Raw genomic sequence first — 20,165 nt, forward strand, 5'->3', positions numbered from 1 at the left:
TTTGAGAATTGGAGGTTTCTAATTTAAATTAGAGTGTAATCCTTTGGCTTACAATCTAAATATTTTTAGGCTTATCTGTAGTATGCAGTGTATTAACCCTATTCAGTTGTTGCTTGTTTCTAAGTCTTTTGTTTAGAATTATTTTACATAAATGTGCAAATTTATTTTGAAGATCTTGAAGGGGGTATTCTTCGTAAAAGTTGAAGCCATAATTACAAGGAATGTATAAAGAATAAAAAACAAATTTACTTGCACGAGTATTTTGTAACAATTGTAATTTCAGCGCCATTTTTAACCTTCCAGTCGTCGCGCAGTTTGTCACAGTCAAAACCATCACGCTGCTGTTGTGAATGAAAAGTGTAGTTTTTTCCATCAGTGTAGTACAAAATACAACAGTTCGAAGACAGAAGTGTCAACTTGCGTAGAAAATTACGTCACGTTTATGGTCTTGTCTTGTTTTGAAATCAAATTATTGCGCTAAAAACTGAATTATCATCAGGAACCACAAACTTTGAGTGCTGCTTACTTTCAATTAACATTTTGATTTCTTTACAAAATAAATTTTAGTTGGTCTAAATTACCCCTGTATATCTGTTTATCCGGGGTAGGTTAGACCTGCCAAAACAAACAATGGAATTATGAAAAATATCCACAAGTTTCAATCATTATCATTCTGACTAGTATATAAAAATTCAAACAAACAATATTTTGAAAAAGGATTCTTCAATTACTACGTAATAATTTGAGTGTAAATTAGGTGTCTCTTCATACAATTAACAATATTGTGATGTTTTCAAAACATGATGTTCAAATTTAGCCAAAACGAAGTTAAAGCTTTTGGTGAATTAAAATAATGATATGGATTCTTCTGTTCAGTCATACTTCACTAAACTTTTCTTTTTTTACTTACTGTTAACAGTTATTCCACCCAATAAGTTGTTTTCCGACAAACATAACTGTAATAACAAGGCATTTTTATAATTGCGGTCGTAGTTTATAGTTTTCCAATTCTATTCTTAGTAAAAAAAACTCATAAAAGTGAATGTTTACCATTTCATGCTCCTCTTAACGCTTTTAAATATACAATTTAAGCTAATCTTAAGTAGGATGTGCATTTCATCTAATGATTTTTTTCAAAAACGTTACATATTTTATGATTGATATGTTATTACATCAAATACGTGTCCAATATGGAATTTTAAGATTGATAATTCAGTTTATTAGTAACCATGAATATTTTGAGGTGAATTATTAAATTGAATCGAAATGGTCCCACTTTGTCTCAAGAAGCGGGGTAACTGAGTCTTCAAACTTTTTTCTACAGTTTCAATATTTCATAGCCATAACTTTCCATTAAAGCAAGCACCATCATGCTGCCGTAAGGTGAACTATTTGAAAAATATATCCAGCTTTTTACGCTAGCCATAAAAGTACAGGGGGTGAATTGGATTTGATGTTTCTTGCCTATAATTTTTATGACTCGATCTTAAAAGGCTGTGGCTTAAGATTGTTGATTGAACTGTCAAGAATTTTCACTATGGACCAATGCACGAGTTCATTATTTGACTTTTGAGCGGTGCCGTGTTATTTATGTGACCATGGCAACTAGTGAATACGGCACCGCTCAAACGTCAAATTGGTGAACTCGTGCATCGGTCCATGGATCAATGCACGAGTTCACTAATTTGACGTTTGAGCAGTGCCGAATTCACTCGTTCCCATGGTCACGTAAATAACACGGCACCGCTAAAACGTCAAATAGTGAAATCGTGCATAGGTCCATTTACATTTGTTTCGTGTAGCTAGGGAGCTTCAATATCTGAATTTAAACATTTTCTTTAAATAACTGCATTTCATTTTAGGAATCCGAGGAGAGCAATGTGGAGCAATGTTAAAAGTTTGGAACGAGTAAATACAGCATTAGCAACAACAATAATCTTCACAGTTATAGGCATGTTCGGAATAATACTATATAACATGGTTCATTTAAGTTGAAGCGTCTACACCGAGGTCTACACTAAATGGTGTGCAACGAAGCCAATACGGTTCCGTCCACAATTTTGCTGGTCTTTTATTTGAGATAGCCATTTGTAAACTTCTCAAGTATTCTGCGAATAATAGGAGCCAGCAAAAATCTATTCAAAACCAAATTATCCATTATTTCACAAATACTAGGCAAATGCGTTTTGAAATGTACAAAAACGTATAAGCGTCGTGATGAATGTACTTTATAAGCCAGTACATGCTTGGTTATGCTATGACAAAGCTTAAATTTAGGCCCAATCAGAACATTATTGGAATCATCATTTAGAAGCGAGAAGTTCTTCTTCTTCTTTTCTGGCGTTACGTCCCCACTGGGACAGAGCCTGCTTCTTAGCTTAGTGTTCTTATGAGCACTTCCACAGTTATTAACTGAGAGCTTACTATGCCAATGATCATTTTTGCATGCGTATATCGTGTGGCAGGTACGAAGATACTCTATGCCCTGGGAAGTCGAGAAAATTTCCAACCCGAAAAGATCCTCGACCGGTGGGATTCGAACCCACGACCCTCAGCTTGGTCTTGCTGAATAGCTGCGCGTTTACCACTACGGCTATCTGGGCGAGAAGTAATAAGGTTGATTATAGGGCCATTGTGGGAAAGAGAGGGAGGGAATTGTGTACCGTTTTGATTCATATTACGGACACTTAAGGACTCAGGGAAATATAACCCAGCATAGACCATACAAAATAAATTATTCTGTACGATTCCTTAGCGCTATCGAGCGTCGGAAGCCCTTTACTTTCGAACGGTGGGTGAAGAATTCGCTTCCGCAACTTCAATAATTTTAAATAAATCAAAATGTGTGGCCTTTTCATGATTCTTATTCCGGAAGCTTCCTCACTTTTGCATCATATTCCGGACACTTTGAATCGAATTCCGGACAGCTCATGATAATCATTAATGGAACAGTCAAATCATCAATCGAAATCGTTAAACCACCAAAGAGACATCTAAGGTAGTTGGGCATTATAAATTTTCAAAGATATTTATGGAAAAAGTTGACTAAAACGAGCCTTGAAATTGAGAACTTTTGAACAGCAAAAATTGAAACATTTCGCGTGAAATGTTTCTCATACAAAGTAGAGTGTCCGGAATTTGAAGCTGTCCGTAATATAAATCAAAACAGTAGGTGTTCCCCACAGTAAGGCTTAGTTTAAAAAAAAAACAGCAGTGCATCATCGTCGAACAAAAGTGATCAGCAATCGACATGACTGCGACATATCCATGTTCAGGTGAGAAATCAAACACTTTCTAAACCTTTGTCCTCTAAACTCTGCACTGAAAAAAATCCGTGGAAAGTCGTTCCAAATAAATCATTGCAGCAATTTGTCAAGAATGAATCCTTTTGACGTTTTGATATCAGCGTAAAATATTTTCAATACCAGTAAGCTTGCTTTGATCCTGCCATAAAACAATTAAGGTACAGTGGGGGAAGTGTATCAGTGGGGTAAGTGGATCATTTGTCCATATTAAGCATAAATACTTGAAAATGTTGAATGTTTTCGCACCATTGATTCGTTTTAGGTTATATTCTTACGTCCACACTGATACTATTGCAAAACTGGTACTATACATACATTAACACAAGCAAACTTGTTAGCCACAAAAATCAATTAATTTCAAAATTGTTTTCTATCAATCAAAAATCCATTGTATCTCAGTCTAAAATCAAATACTATTAGTTTTTTCAACACATGGTGAGCATTTTAGCTCTAATTGTGTGAATCACAATGAAAAATATGTGATTTTTATGAATAAATACAGATATATTGGACATGGTACACTTACCCCTACTTTTTCATGGGGTGAGGTAAGTGGATCACGTATTATTATCATATGTTGGCAGACTACAAACAAGAAATTAAATAAGTTTTAATATCCGCAAATGTTGTTTTCCTTTAACTTTTTTCATTCCTAGCTTAAATTTGTCAGAGTGATCATAGACAATTTGAGTTAATCCACCTTAAAGTTTTTTTTTGATCTTTCTGGTATAAAAAAACATAATAGAATTAATATTGCAAAATTCAAATAAAACTTTTCATGGTTTATAGTAGCTAAATTGCGAAAAAGGCAAAATATACAAATTTTCCAATTGAAAGTATATTATTGTACCTTATTTGGCCATATTAATTGTTCTAGACAGATGATAAAATTAAATTTAAAAATAGAATAAAAAGATTTTAGTTTGTTGAACACAAGTGAATGTTAATAATATTTTTAAACTACGAATGTTTTTCGAAAACATCGTTAGGAATAATCCTACAATACTTCTGTGCAACTGATGAGTATAAAATAGATGAATTTTCTCCAAATTATTCTAGATGCAGTTTTTTTTTGTTCGAATTAGTGTGAACTAATGTTTAAATATTTTCCATAACATTTCGATAAAATTAAGATGCTTTTTAATTTAAAAAGTATCATAATGTAACATAAATAGCACTAATAACAAGAACAAGTAATATCATTTATACTATACATAATTACTCCACATTTGCTTTGAGAATAGATTTTATTTTATTGGTGATCCACTTACCCCACCATGGTGGGGCAAGTGGATCATTTGGCGCAAATTTTCAAGTCCCTCGCACTCAATATATAACAATCAAAAAAATCAAAATCAATGATGATTTGAAGTATATTAGTCCATCATTTGTCATCCACAGAAAAAAGTTTGAATTACTTTATTAACTTTAGCTGTAAATAACAATGAAGTTGACTATTGATTTTTCTGTATCCACTTACCCCACGGTACCTTATAGTGTTGGCAAGAGAAGTCAGAAAGGGGTGATTGAGATTTTATGGCATGCAATCGTAAAAAGCTGGATAAGTATTGAACAATTTGTCTGAACTGCTAGTTTTAGGTCCCTTTTGCCCCGTAGTACATTACTGTTTTCAAGCTTTCCAACACTATTTTTAAGCGATATTTCCATCTCATAATATATTGAAACTCGTAAAAGATTTGAAGATTGATTGCTGAAAAACTTTAAAACTGTTCTTCTGAAGAGCAAGTTTTTGTCACTCACATCCATTGATCCCAACTTGCGCTTCTGAGGGTTGTCAGAAGTCTAAACACAACTTTTATTAATTAAAACCCTATCCAGAACATGGAGTATTAAAGTTATAAGACAAATTACCAAAGAGAACATACTATACCATAAAAAAAATTCTGAAGAAAGGCCCCCACAAGACTCTGGCCCAGGGCCCCTACATTTGTAAATTCGGCCCTGTTTATACGGCATAACTATACACTTCAAAGCATTTTATAGACTGAGCCAACTAGGCAGGTTTTGTCTGCAAAAAAATTTTCGTGGATGCTACGAGGATAAAACAACCATGACCATGGATTTATGGACAATAATTTAAAGCACCCTATTTGTTATTCATAAAACTTAAATTGTTACTTGGACAAGTAACAATTTAAGTTTTATTAATTACTACTGTTATCGAAAATTGTGTGAGACTTGGCAAAACAAACTTTTAATTAATTACTTTGAAAGTGCTTATACAACACTAAGCTAAGGAAGCATGCTCTATTCCAATTGGGACGTAATGCCTAAAAGATCTTTAATATGAAAAAGAGTTTATTGGGAAGAATAATTGGGAGTGCTCTGGAAAGCCTAAGCAAGACGGTTCATTTTTTTTTTGGGTTGTCAGAGTAGTTTTTGTCGCGCGTTTTGCTGGGCAGAGTGTTCTGAGGGGGTCCAAGTAATCGAGTTCGTTCTGTGCGCCTCTTCGAAGTCATTTAATATGTACATCAGCTAGTAGTGCGCTTAGTGTTGATGGAGATGAAATTGGTTTGTGATTGCTTCAAGGATGGATTAAAAGTTGGTGAGCTCGTTTCATGCTTTTTTCTTCTTTATTTGTTTTTTTTTCTTTCAAATGGGCAACATATAAAAACATATGCTTTCGTCCTGATAACGGTAAGAATTTAGCGTTTATGTAGTTGTTCAACAAACTTGGAACAGTTCATCACTCCAAGTGTCGGCATTAATTATCTCTCATTTTTTTTCGTATTTACTGAAAATATGTTTATTAGCATGTGTGTCTAATCACTTATCAAAGTGAATCCTGTGACCCAACGATCTTCCCCACTAACAAATATCCCTTCCAGTAACCTTTGTGGAGATGCAGAGGTAAAGATGACCTTCAAATAGCAAAGGTTACGCACTAATATTCCTTTCCCCAATCCCACCTGGCTGCAAGGTTGTGGCCGGCGCCTTTATTGACCCTGTATAAAAAGAGGTACTGAATTATGCACTCTGAAGAAGATTATGGCCTATCGAAGCCGAACTTCACACGAAGTTGATTCTTTATGCATCTTCACTGACTTAAGTCTAAGCTATGTTAAGATTATGAAAACGTTGTATTAATTCATCTTCGCCTTTTATAGTTACATATGCACTGAAGAAACTTAGGTGCAGTCTTGCATGTTAACCAGTCCTACTCGAATTGCGGTAACCTTGCATGTGCACAATCACTTTATCCACCACGATCCCACTGATCATTCAGAATATATGATGCAAAACAGCTCGCTCAAGCCATTCTCCAGCATATGATACCCGATACCCCTTGATGAGTGTTTTCAATCCATTCTACGTGCATTTTCAAAACAGCTCATTGACGATCGCTCTTCTGCGATCATTCAACACCGCATGGCAGTGCCTACCTACTTACTTGCTGGTTAAAGTGCATTCACAATTTCCAGCCCATACGGTGCTCGGTGCATATCTTCAACAGGTGTAGCAACCAGCACCAAAAATGTATGTCGAAAGCATCTCTCCGCCCGCCTCGAAGTGAAACCACATATCGCACACGTCATCTCGATTAAACTCGAACATTAAAAATAGGAACCGTGAACCGGGGGAAATTTATTAGCATTTCCGAACTTTCTGTTTTATCATCCTACTGATTACTGATATTGTTGAGCTCACTTCTAAAATATTAATAATTTGTGAATCTCTTTCAGTCAACGTAATTGATTTTTTGATAAAATAACATTCAACAATTAAGAGTAAATTCACAGTTAAATTATCAAATTCTAGGCAATTCCAGCCTAAGAAATGTTGATGTTGTAAGGTTTTGAAGTTTTCTTGTAAACGCCGAACAACTTTGGCGAAAGACTATCCTCATGATTTGTTTCCATTGCGAACCATTTCTAATTTGTCTGGCCTAATAACACCCTCTCAAAAAGATGGGAATGAGTCAATTTTCATACGTTCCCTATTCAGCGACAAACGAATTTCAAATATTTTTTCAGCATTTAAAAATGCATTATCTATAAATGTATTCTTATATTTAGAAGAACTGAGGTCTTAGGTACGTTTTAAAACACTTGGTCCAGTTTGGCTAAACACCGACCATTTCAAGTCAAATTACAAAAGGTTCAATCAATCAGACTTCATGCATTTTTTTTTGCCCAATCTCACCTCTAACGACGGTACTTCAGATGATAAGCTCGGCGGAACCCACCGACGATGACGCCGATGACCGACATGTTTCACTCACCCTTTTTTCCGATCGACCCGCAATTCTATTGTTCCCCATTCGTGTGGACTTCGTGGCGATCATTCGACGCAAAACCGGCATGCAGCAATGCTATGTGGCGGAAAGGCACTTTTCATTTTTACCCACCGCAACCTTGACTTTAAATTGCTTCACGGGCATGTGGAGCTGTGTATTGTGCTGTGCAGTGGCATGATTTTGCGGGACGCCATATCTGCATCACACCACATATTGATCGGTATAATAGGATTGGACTCCGCGCGATTAATCCCCCCTCCCCCTCATCGCTGTCACATGGCGCGTCGAAATCTCACTCGTGGATCTCGCTCATTGACGGACGGTTCGAGTTCGAAGACCTTGGGACTGCGCTGCGATCCAACGTCAGCCAACTCAGCTATGTTAACGAGAAATGTGATGCAAAAAGAGCGAAAGTACCGATCAATTGTGTAGCTGTTGTGGCTTTGTACGAAACCAGTTTTGCCGATCTTCGGTGCGTGTGTTGGAGTTTGGGTGTCCATGATCAATGGAAGAGTTGTTCTTGAGATCGCCACTATCCCATTCGGCCTACAATGGAATGTTAAAAAATATCGTTAACCGGTTTGCAATTGTGAATGTACATTAGTGGGCTTGCCACAAACCGAATAGAGTACAAGTTGGTAATTCATGGTAGGTAGGTACTTACAAATACCATTCACGAACTGTGACTCTTAGTCGAATGTTTAGTGGACATTGTCGATTTTTTTTTACGTTAACTACGTCTTACGGCAATACACTGGGTGTCAATTGAAAATCTAAAATGTTGCGACCGTCACGATATTATGTTAGAGTTTGAACTAAAGGAAGGCTGCAACTATGAAAATCGACTTAAATTCAAATGCAAAAAATACTTGGCGTAGTTAACGTCATGCAGTCGTGTCTTGTACACAACCCCCTCTGATTTTTCAAGTAATAATTTCTGTACTAACCTAACAATGCACTCTGCTGTCCATATACCTTCTTCTGCTGAAAAGCAGGCTCTGTCCCAGTGGGGACGTAACGCCAGAAAAAAAATACCTTCTTCTTTCTGGCGTTACGTCCCAACTGGAACAAAACCTGCTTCTCAGATTAGTGTTCTTATGAGCACTTCCACAGTTATTAACTGATAGCTTTCTTTGCCGATTGACCATTTTTGCATGTGTATATCGTATGGCAGGTACGAAGATACTCTATGCCCTGAGAATCGATTCGAACCCACGACCTTCAGCATGGTCATGCTGAATAGCTGCGCGTTTACCGCTACGGCTATCTGGGCCCCTGTCCATATACCATAACAGTCCAATGTTCTATGGGATTTCCTAAATACATGGGACTGTTATGCGAATATGGGCAGTATGGCCCAGGATGCAAATTCACGTGGAAAATGCGTTCACAGTTTTAATATACAGCCATTCCATGGAAAACCGATCTGGAAGGTCACCGAATTCCGTGAAAATTTGCTATTTTGTTCCTTATCCGATACAAAGATACACGTGTTTTTGAATTTTTTGATTAGGGTGACCATTTCCGAAATAGGGTGACCAAAAAAATCGCAATTTTGCAAGACTTTTATTTTTTAAAAATTATAACTTTTCAACCGCTTGTCCGATTTTCAATTTTCTTGGACGAAATGAAAGCTAAAAATTTTGACTTTTCAAGAAAAATATAAAATTTCACAAAATATTGTTTTTTACATGTAAACATATAAAAATTTCGTTTTTTGTGTTTTGAAGGCTACGAGACCAAATTTTTAGCGATGTACGTTTTTTAGTTTTTGAAAATACAAATTCAGTCATTTTTTATCGGCACACATTGTAGAAACATAAAACAGATTTCATTCCATAAAAGAGATTGGAAATCGGTTGAGCTGTTCAAAAGTTATGGTTATTTAAAATTAAAAAAATCTAATGCGCTGAGACCTACAGTGTGTGCCGATAAAAAATGACTGATTTTTTTTTTCAAAAAGATATATCTCAAAAACTAAAAAACGTACATCGCTGAAAATTTCAAGGTAAACATAAATTTTCATTTCATAAACTTTCAAGAAAAGAAATTAGAACAGTTATAGCCCCTTTGGTCCCGAGGCCTTCAAAACACGAAAAACGGAAATGTTTGGTTTTTTTTCATGTGAAAACAAACAATTTTTGTGAAATTTTATATTTATTTTGAAAAGTCTTTAGCTTTCATTTCGTCCAAGAAAATTGAAAATCGGTCAAACGGTTCAAAATTTATGATTTTGACCCTATTTTGGAAATGGTCACCCAAATAAAAAAATCCAAAACACGTGTATCCTTATTTCGGATAAGGAACAAAATAGCAAATTTTCACGGAATTCAGTGACCCACTAGATCGGTTTTCCATGGAATGGCTGTATATTTAGTTTTTAATATATTAGTTTTACTCATTGTTTCCAAATGCGGCATAGAGAGTTTCGATTAGACGTGTAATCACAGAGTTATGGACTAAACACTTTTATTTATTTTCCAGATCATTTTAGAATACTAAGACATATTCTATGCAGCCCACAGACGCTCAGACAATTGATTGGTCAAACCAAGTTGGTCAAACCGATTTATGTTGATGCAATCGTTTGACCGACTGTCAACGCTTTTTGCAGCACCACTATATTTCTACGCATGTTTTGAATCTCGGCAAGTCTAGTGGATATTTTTCGCATTCTGTGACGGCAGGGAAAATATTCCTACGTTTTTTGGACAATAATCGTAGTAAGGGAGAGAAAACATTTCAAAATTTAAATGTCGGAATAAATGGATATGGATGACGAATTTCAGCTATAATTCGTACGGAGTATTCCGGCTAAAATCTAAACTTTTGTCTGGGGGTCTCTGTATAACAAATTCTTCAAAGGTTCAAATATTCATTCAGGAATTTCTTCAGAATTCATTTTTTAACATTCCATCACGCATTACCCAGGAATCACATCACGAATTCTTTTAGATACTTATCATTGTATTCCTCCTCCAAGAATTTCACCAGGACTTTTTGCTTCAGCATATGTAGTAATTTTTCTACAGATTCATTCAGGGGTTTATACAAAAATTTATCTAGGGATTTCTTCAGTGAATAATCTAATGATTTTACCAAAAAAATCCTCCAAAGATCTATTTAAGAATTCCTCCAGCGAAACTTCAGGAATTTCTAAACAGATTTATCAGGATTTTTCTTGCCATTCCACCAGGAACTTCTCAAGAAATTTCCAAAGAGATTGCTCATGAAATCCCTTCCAAGAAACTGATAAAGGAATTCCATCAAAAATTCCACCAAGAATTTCCACCAGGAATGGCTCCTATCAAAAATCTTCCAGTGATTCTTCTTGTAATTTCCCTAGTAATTCCTCCTCAGATTCCTCCAGAAAATCCTTCACCGATTTTCTGTAGGCTTCCCAAGGTTATTGTCCGGTATTCTTCTAGGGAATCTTCAATGAATTCTTTTATAAATTCCACCAGTGTTTCCATCAGAGATTCTTCCTTGTAACTCTGAAGGGATTCTAAGATGCATTCATCCTGAGATTTCTGCAGGAAATTACTTCAAGAATCTACCAAAAATTTCTCCGAATATTCCTAAAGGAATGTATCATTTAATTTCTTCCAGTATTTCCAGAAGGATTTTTCCAAAGGAATCCTTTAGGAACTCCTTGAGTGAGGGATTCCTGTAGGAATTGCTATGTTGAATCCCAGAAGGAACTCCTGAGAGAGTCACTGGATTATATACTGATGAATTCATTGAAATCCTTATAAGAAATTCCTGGCGAAATCATTGGAGGATTTCCTGAAAACACTGAAGAATCCCTGGACATATTCCGCGCAAAACTCGTTGCAAAAATCCGAATGAATCCCTCGAGGATTTGCGGGGTTGATTCCTTAGAATCTCTTGATGAATTTCGCGAGAAATTCCGGAAGAAATCTGTTGAGAAATTCCGGTGATGAAATCCTTGCAATTAATTTCTGGTAAAATCTCTGGAGGAATTCCTAATAACCCTCGAGAAATATTGGAGATATTCCGTGAGGAGTTCCTTAAAGATTAATTCCTTGAGGAATCTTGGGAGGCATCTCTTGATTAATTCCGGGAGATATCTCTTTCGGAATTCCGGGAAAAATCTTTCAAGGAATTCCAGGATGACTACTTTGACGAGTTTCTGGAGGAATCTCTTGAAGAATCCCCTAAATAAACTCCTGGAAGATGTGGGCTTCGTGGCCTTGCGGTTAGCGGCGTCAATCGTCTAGGCGTATTGTGTCACGGGGTGTGGGTTCGATTCCCACTCCAGCCGGTGAAAACTTTTCGTCAAACGAAAAATTCATCGCTGGGCTTCTGGGTGTTTCGTGTTGTCCGTTGCCTAATGTTAGTGATCGTTCAGTCTGTGCAGCCTATGTGCTGAAGACGGTGTAAATCGTCTTTTTTTTAAATTCTGGTAGAAACCCTTAACAAATTTCGGGAGGAAGCTGTAATAATTAGCCTGATGAAATTCAGAATAACACTGAGGGATTCCTAAAGGAAACTTTATAAGAATTCCTGATATAATCTTTGACTTCTGATAAAACCCCAGAAGGTGTTCATGATGGAATCCCAGGAGGATTTTATAATGATATCTTAGAAATATTTCTAATGGAATCCATGGAAGAACTTCTGATGGAGTCCCTGCAGAATCTCCCAATAAAATCTATAGAAGAACTCCTGATGAAACCTTTAGAGAAGCTTCTAATCGAATACTTGGAAGAACTTCTGATAAAATCTCTGGAGGAACTCTTCACAGAATCATTAGATGAACTCTTGATATAATTTTTATAGGACTTCACAGAAGGATTTTTATAGGAATCTCAGAAGGAACTCCTGATAAAATCCCTAGAAGAACTCCCTATGGAATCCCTAGAGAAACTTTGGATGTAATCCGTAGAGGAACTTCTAATGAATACTCTGAAGGAACTCCTGACGGGATCTTTTTAGGAACTTCTGACGAAATCCCTAGAGGGATTCCTGATAATATGCCTGGCGGAACTATTTATAAAACCTCAAGAAGAAATCCTTATAGAATTCTTTGAGGAATCCCTTGAGGAACTCGAGTTACAATCTCCGATGGAACTCCTGATGGAATCCTTGGAGGAATTTCTTATGAAATCCGTAGAAGAACTCCTGATAGAATCCCTATTGGAACTCCAGATGAAATTCTTGATTAGATTCCTGGTGGAACTCCTAATATAATCTCTTAAAGAACTCCTGATAGAATCTTTTGAGGAACTCCAGAACAACCGATCGAATCTTTAGAGTAATGTCTGATGGAAACTCCGAAGGAACCTGTAATGGAATCCTTCTTGGAATTCATGATTAAATCTTTAGATTATGCTCTAAGTTATGGCCTTCAGTCTATTATGCTCAAAAACGGATTTTAAGTTTTCATCCGTTTTTTTGAGCATAATAGACTAAAGGTCATAACCTAGAACATAAATATCACAGTCGTATCCCCGAGTAAATCTTTAGAAGTACTCCTCATGGAATTGATGGACGAACTCGTATTTAATTCACTAGTACAACTTCTAATCCCTTTAGGAACATCTGATGGAATCTCTGCTAGAACTCCTGATAGATTCCATTGAGGAAATTTTGATGGAGTTCCTGATGGAATCCTCACAAGGTGTCCGGCCATTTAGCCTAACGCCGTTTGGCCGAATGCCGTTTGGCCGAACGCCATTTGGCCGAATGTCATCTGGCCGAACCGGTCATTTGGCCGAACTACGAACAAAAACATACCTAATCCAATTGCTACAACACTGATATGTAGGATTCAGAAAAGTGGCCAAATTACTGTGATAGGATGGGAGGCCATGTTTGTTGAGAATGAAAAAATCGACTTGTTAATTCAGAACGAAGTTGTGAACTTCACAGCGTTTCATGAATCTAAGCGTTTCTGGGTTATCACCGGTATGCTGATGTTTAAAATGATTTTAAATTATTTCTTCCGATTTTTTCCATCTTCTAAACAAAGGCTATTCATTCGAGTTTTACTGGTTTCATTACTGTTGTTATACTGTGGTTATACTGATCTAACGATTAGTTGCATTACATTTGCTTATGTATTCATAGAAGATTTATTATTCTTTTGAAAAAACGGTCGTTTTTTGAGAGAAAAGTATTGCTCATAATTATTGGCAATAAATTTGCTTATATTTTAATTGGGAATTTTACCTCCTTTAAATCATCGGCAGTTCTTCGTAGTTATATTAATATAACGGTGTTTGCAAAAGCTGCATGTTAATTTGATTGCTAGAACTAAGAAATAATTTACTAAGTACGATTCTTGAAGAATTTAAGCAAACCGATCCTGCAGAAGGATGAGTAAGTCGTAAACTATTTTAGTCACTGTCAAAAGTTGATTACAAACGCAATGAGAAAAACCTTCGTCCCCTTGATGCTACAACTAGACAACTCGAAATTTGAAATTTTCGACTTCAATATGTCAAAACATTTTTCTTAATTAGATCTGCAAAATATCCACAGGTCTTAAGCGTGTGATTCAAAATACACAAGTTAAAAATTATTTTTCAATCATAATCTCTGCGATTAACCATCACCTTGTTAAACGGTCATACTTTCAAAGTTGCACATCTCAAAATTTTGATTTTCGAGTTATCTAGTTGTAGCATTAAGGGGACGATTTAGAATGTTCTTCTTTAGCTCTGGCTGTTTCTTGAACTGAAGAGCTCATTATGATGATTTATTCTTCTTCAAAACTAAGCTGTTCTTTGAAATTCAACTTTGAAATTCATTTAAATTGCATGCTAACTGTACTGTCCATATTCGCATAACAGTCCCATGTATATAAACAATCCCATAGAACATAGGACTGTTATGCGAATGTGGGCAGTGTAGCACCCTATTGTTTAAATTTTCGGCCAAACGGCATTCGGCCAAATGACCCTTTCGGCCAAATGGCGTTATGCCAAATAACCCAGAACTCCTCACAATAATTTCTCATGGAAACTTTTGAAGTTTTTCTAATGGAATGCCTGGTTGAACTTTCTAAGGAATTCCTAGAAGAACTCCTGATGGAATTCCTACAGGAACTCCTGGTGGAATCCCATAATGAATTCCAGGTGAACTTTTGGAAGGAATTTTTACAGGAATTCCTTGTTAAATCTCTGGACAAAACAACATTCCTTGTTAAATCTCTGGACAAATTTTTTATTAAATTGCTAAAGGAACACATGGTGGAATCATGAAGGAATTACCAATGAAATCCATGATGGAATTTCGGCTGAATTCCTAAAGAAATTCTTGAAGCTATACCTGTAGGAATTCATGGTGAAATTCCTGATAGATTCCTTGCAGAAATTCCTGGTACAATCCCAGGAGGAATTTCTTATTAAACTATTTATGGAATCACAGGTAGAACTGCTGGTGGATTTGCTAAAGAAATAGGTTAAAGATTGTGGGCAATCACTAGTGGAATATGAAACATCTCAAGAGCGCACATCTGATTTTGGCCGATTGATTCGTCAAAGGTCAAATCGGTTTCACAAATTGTCCAATTGGTTCGTCAAGCAGCATCAAACACAATCAAACATAGCACAAATATGAGCGTCAACCTGGGGGCGGAGTGCAGTGTTGGTCAAACCGTCTGATCGTCTGTGGGCTGCATTACCGAATCCTTTGTAGAATGCTTTTCAGAAAGAAATTTTGTTCTTTCGTTTTTTTTAAGTTTAAAATGCTTTGAGCCACGGTTCAAAAAGGTTAGGCAAGGCTGCTTTAAACAATCCTTTCCCATATTCAAACTCCCAATGTTTTCTTGTGGAAGTGCAGAGGACTCCTTGGCTTCCATAAAGCAAGAAACCAGTAGCGTAGCTAGAGTTTTCAGAGCCCAGTACGGAGGCAAATTTGGGTAGAAGGGGGGGGTGTTATGAGGTTTGTGCAAAACAGCAAACAGTCAAACGGCATCGTAAAAAGTTTTAAGATAAAAATGTTATTGAACGTATTGAAAAAAAAGCAAAACTATATTTTTGGAACTCTGTCGAAATTCCCAAAACTCTTAGAAGATATTCATTAGAAACCCCTTGTGATGCTTCTTCTAAAAGTTTGAAAAAATCTGGTGGAATCGTTGAGAAGTGGCTGGAGAAAAGTATTGCTGGAAAAACTCGTTGCAGTTATTCCTGGAAGAATCCAAGAAGGACTGCCGGGACGAAAACTGAATGACGAATCCAAAAAGATTGACAAATTCTCGCAAACTTCTAAGATGAGTACCAAAAAGAAATACTCTGAAATATCTGATGCAGAATACTTGATATATCTAAAATAGTTCGTGTATAAAAACCTGAAACTATTAGCAAAGGAATACTTGGGAAACTCTTGAAGGAATCTCTGGGCGTTCTTTATTGGGAAAACTGCTTGGAAGTCTCCTCAGCAAAATTCTTGGTAGGATCCTTGAAAAATTTATGGAACATACGATAACTTGAAGAATCCTCCTAAAAAATTTGGATGGAGTTTTGAAGAAATTGGAAGTGGTTCTGCGACATTTCAACGAATTCGGGGACGGATCTGGTGTAGTGGTTAGAACACATGCCTCTCACTCCGAGGACCTGGGATCGAATCCCATCGCCTAGATAATCACTTATGACAAAAAAAAGGTTATTATGACGACTTCCTTCGGAAGGAAAGTAAAGCCGTTGGCCCCGAGATAAACTAGCCCAGGGCTAAAAATCTCGTTAATAAAGATAAAAAAATAACGAAGTTTTAGGGAAAATCTCTGGATATGTTTAGTTAAAAATTGTTTGTAAAATCTATGGCATAATCTCGAATAAATTAACAGTAGCATTTTCCAAAGAAATATCTTAATGAATTACTGAAAGTCACCCGAGGATACATTTGGATGAATTTCGGTAGCATTTTTTGAATTATTGAAAGAGAATACCTGAGGGATTTTCAATGTATGAGAAATTGCTAATATGAATCACTAATGATTTTTAAGTGACTTACTCTTTCGTCAAAATTGAAATCGTTTTGAAAATATCTCAGTTAAAATCGAAAATAATTTGTGCAAACCCATACCTATGCTTCAACTGCTCAAAGGTTGCTGTATCTAATCTAATCTAATCTAAGTGCTTGCACAGCCAGTATTGAAAAGCATCCTGGAAATACTGGAAATAATTCCTGTATTTTCTAGTCGACATCAATATTTGCAGCATATCGTTAATATCTTCTTCTTTCTGGCACTACGTCCCAACTGGGACAAAACCTTCTACTCATGATGTTCTTATGAGCACTTCCACAGTTATTAACTGAGAGCAAAATTCAGCAGCAAATGGACACCAGAGTTTTGAAATATGCTGAATGAGTTTTCTAGCAAACACGATTTTCAATTTTCATAGAACGAACTCAATCCCTTCGTAAGACATCACTTAGCGCAGCAACCCATCACATTTAAATTAAGAAACAATCCTCCAAATGTCAACCAACACACCATCACCTTGGTAACACATGATGTACCCGATAATCTACATGATTTTTTCACCTTCCAGTCGGTAGCGCGAAACCTTTGCGATTCCCAATGCTCAAGTAGTTTGTTTTAACAAAAAACGACTGATTTTATCTTTGATCTAAAGATTTCTCTCAATATCACTATTTCCCGTTTGAACTTAACACTAAACTGGAACGATATTCCGAACTGCAACACACGCGTCAACCTTCACTTAAGAATGAATTATCAACATTAATTCATATGCTTTCGTTGTATATTTAGCGTTTAGTTTCATCAATATTACCAAATATAATAGAGTATGGCCACTTGCAATGGTAAAACACTGAAATTCACGTGGAAACTTCCGGGAATTAAATAACCATCAGCCGAAATTCGGTTGACCGCGAAAAAGCACGAGAGCAGAAAAATGTGTCCGTTCACGCGCACAGCACACTACGATCTCCTAACTGATCGAAGGTTACTGTACAAGGATGGAAATCTAGTGATCATGATAAAACAAATGATGCATCGTGGTTGTTCTTTATCATGCGATCATAGCAACAACGATAAACCCTTAGTCGTCAAGCCATCATAACAAACTTTACTCCGCGAAAAATGAATCGCTCGGCATGTGTGCTAACGATCAATGGACCGATGCACGAGTTCACTTTTTGACTTTTGAGCGGTGCCGTATTATTTACGTGGCCATGGTAACCGGTGAATTCGGCACCGCTCAAACGTCAAACTAGTGAACTCGTGCATAGGTCCATTGTTCGCAAACCGAATTCATTAATGTTCATTAATACCATTTTTGATCCTAAAGTCAATCGTGCATGGAATGTGATAAAGTTTATCCGTGAATTTTAAATTGATTCGCATTAATCGCAACTTGTTATAACATCCGACAAACCCTTTGTCCTACGACAGTTTATCGGATGCTCGATATATCTATGATTAGCGCGCTAGGTGAGGTGTTGAACTCATGTTGCTGCAAGAGCGATGGCCCTCTTGGACCGTTCAAATACCGTGTTGTTTGTCGTTAAATCTGATTTTTTTCCATCCTAGTTACTGTATCAATTTTAACATGAGTTGGACCTGCTTGATTTTGATCGTAAAAAATTGATCGAATTCCATTTGATGCTCCCCATAGCTGCAGAAACCAGAGTTGCCCAATATCAATCATATCAGCTGATGGCTGATGGTCTAAAACTATCAATATCACTTGCGAGCTATCAATATCACTTTGATTTGACAACCAACAGCAGTGATGCGACATCGCACTCTAGATCATAATCACACCAGAATGAGTGATCACGTGGTCATTATCCATGCTATTAATGTTTTTCAGTGACCAACACAAAGTTTCAGTCAATTTGCAATACTGTCAAAAATATCGTACTGATAAATTGCCATTTTATCTGCTTAATTTAGAGCTAAACTTAACCCATCAGTGATATTCATAGTCTATCGCCATCAATGCACTGGTGATGGAGTAGACAGCATGATGTTGATGTGATATGGTATGTTCCGATTTGTATCGCAGTCGGCCTGTACAAATCAGCAAATTTTAAGCATTCGGAATCATTTATGAAGAAAGTATTCATGAATCAAAAGTCAAAAAGTCAGGGCCGCATTATTATAAGGAAATGCTTAGGACCATATCATGCGGAAAGTCGATTGAACAATATCAGTTCAAATGAGAGCAACTTTCAAAACTGTTTTTATGAAAGACCATAAAATACAAGTACTGCCGTTATACGCATAATTGTCCCATGTTCCTTTTTGTGCATTTTGACTTTTTGTCATCAAACAGTTTATTTCTACGCATAATTTTAGAAAACACTTACCAAAAATTAACTTTGTTCAGAAACTCAATGAAAAGCAAGCCAAATCAATTTGTCCCATTGTTGAATTTCCACGCATAACTGTCCCACTACTGTATTTCTACGCATAACTGTCACACTATACAATTCGCTGCGCTAATCTTGAACAAAATATTCAGTTGTCAGTTTTGAATTAGCTGGTGTTTGGGAAAATCGTTTTGAACATCTTTTTACGTTGGCTTTACATCCCATGTGGAACACAACCTGTTTTATGTGTTTGTATTATCGGGATGCGAGTCTGACGTCAAATTTGATTGAAATTTTTAATATCAAAATATTATTTCCCATCCGTTTTTCAATGTTTTTCAGTTGAATTTTCAGGGCCAATCACAGTTTTTTCATTTTTTTTTTTTGAACCGCCGTCACCGTAATTTTGGATTCATCACGAGGAGTACTGAAATAATCCCACTTGAAGAATCAGTAACCACTTTAATTTAGAGTCTATGGCTTGCGACAAATCAACTTCATGATTTAGCAAACCAAGTCCAAATAAAAACAGTTCGACCGTTTTTGGATGACTTGGCCATATGCTGGGTTGGTCTGAATACCGGTTCACTGATGGAAGTGGCCATTATATTGGCGAATCTGAAACCTGGCTTGCGACATATCAATTTTCATGAATTTGCTAATCAAGTCTACAGTTGGTTCAAATGTATTTGAATGACTTGAGCACATGTCGGGTTGTTCTGAATTCCCGGTTTCCTGGGGAAAATGTCCTCTAAACTTTCGGTTCTGAAACCTAGCTGGCAACTCAAATCAAGATGACTTGATAACATGCCAGGTTGTTTTGGATACCCTGTTCCCCAGAGGAAGTGGCCATTATATTGGCGGTCTTGAGACCTATCTTGCGACATACCAAACTTGCTGAAGTCAAGAAGAAGTCAAAGTCAAGTCAAAAGAATGACCTGGCCACACACTGGGTTATTCCGCATAGTTGATCAATGTACAGCAGCATACTTAGCACATAATTGGTAATTACTCTCAGTGGGACTGTTATGCGTAGAAATGCATCAAAAACCCCGTATTTCTAGGCATAACAGTCCCACTTTGAATTTCGTAGCTAAATTTACTTTATTCCCATAATACAAACTCTTGACTCTCATAAACACGCTATTCTTTATACTATTGTGAAGATTTTAATTTAATTCACCACACACTTGGTCAATACGAGGCGTAAATGTGTTAAAATCTTTAAACGCGTTTTTCTCGATTGCATATTTTGGAACATGGGACAATTATGCGTATAACAGCAGAGTAGA

General features: G+C 36.5%; 1 protein-coding gene across 1 annotated transcript in view; it reads left to right on the top strand.

Moving 5' to 3' along the window:
- Nucleotides 1-20,165, top strand: part of LOC5564737 (probable cytochrome P450 301a1, mitochondrial) — a 96,192-nt gene that overhangs the window by 21,069 nt on the left and 54,958 nt on the right. The gene's annotated exons all lie outside the window — the stretch shown is intronic.

This window comes from Aedes aegypti, chromosome 2 (genome assembly GCF_002204515.2).
Source record: "Aedes aegypti strain LVP_AGWG chromosome 2, AaegL5.0 Primary Assembly, whole genome shotgun sequence".
Taxonomy (NCBI): domain Eukaryota; kingdom Metazoa; phylum Arthropoda; class Insecta; order Diptera; family Culicidae; genus Aedes; species Aedes aegypti.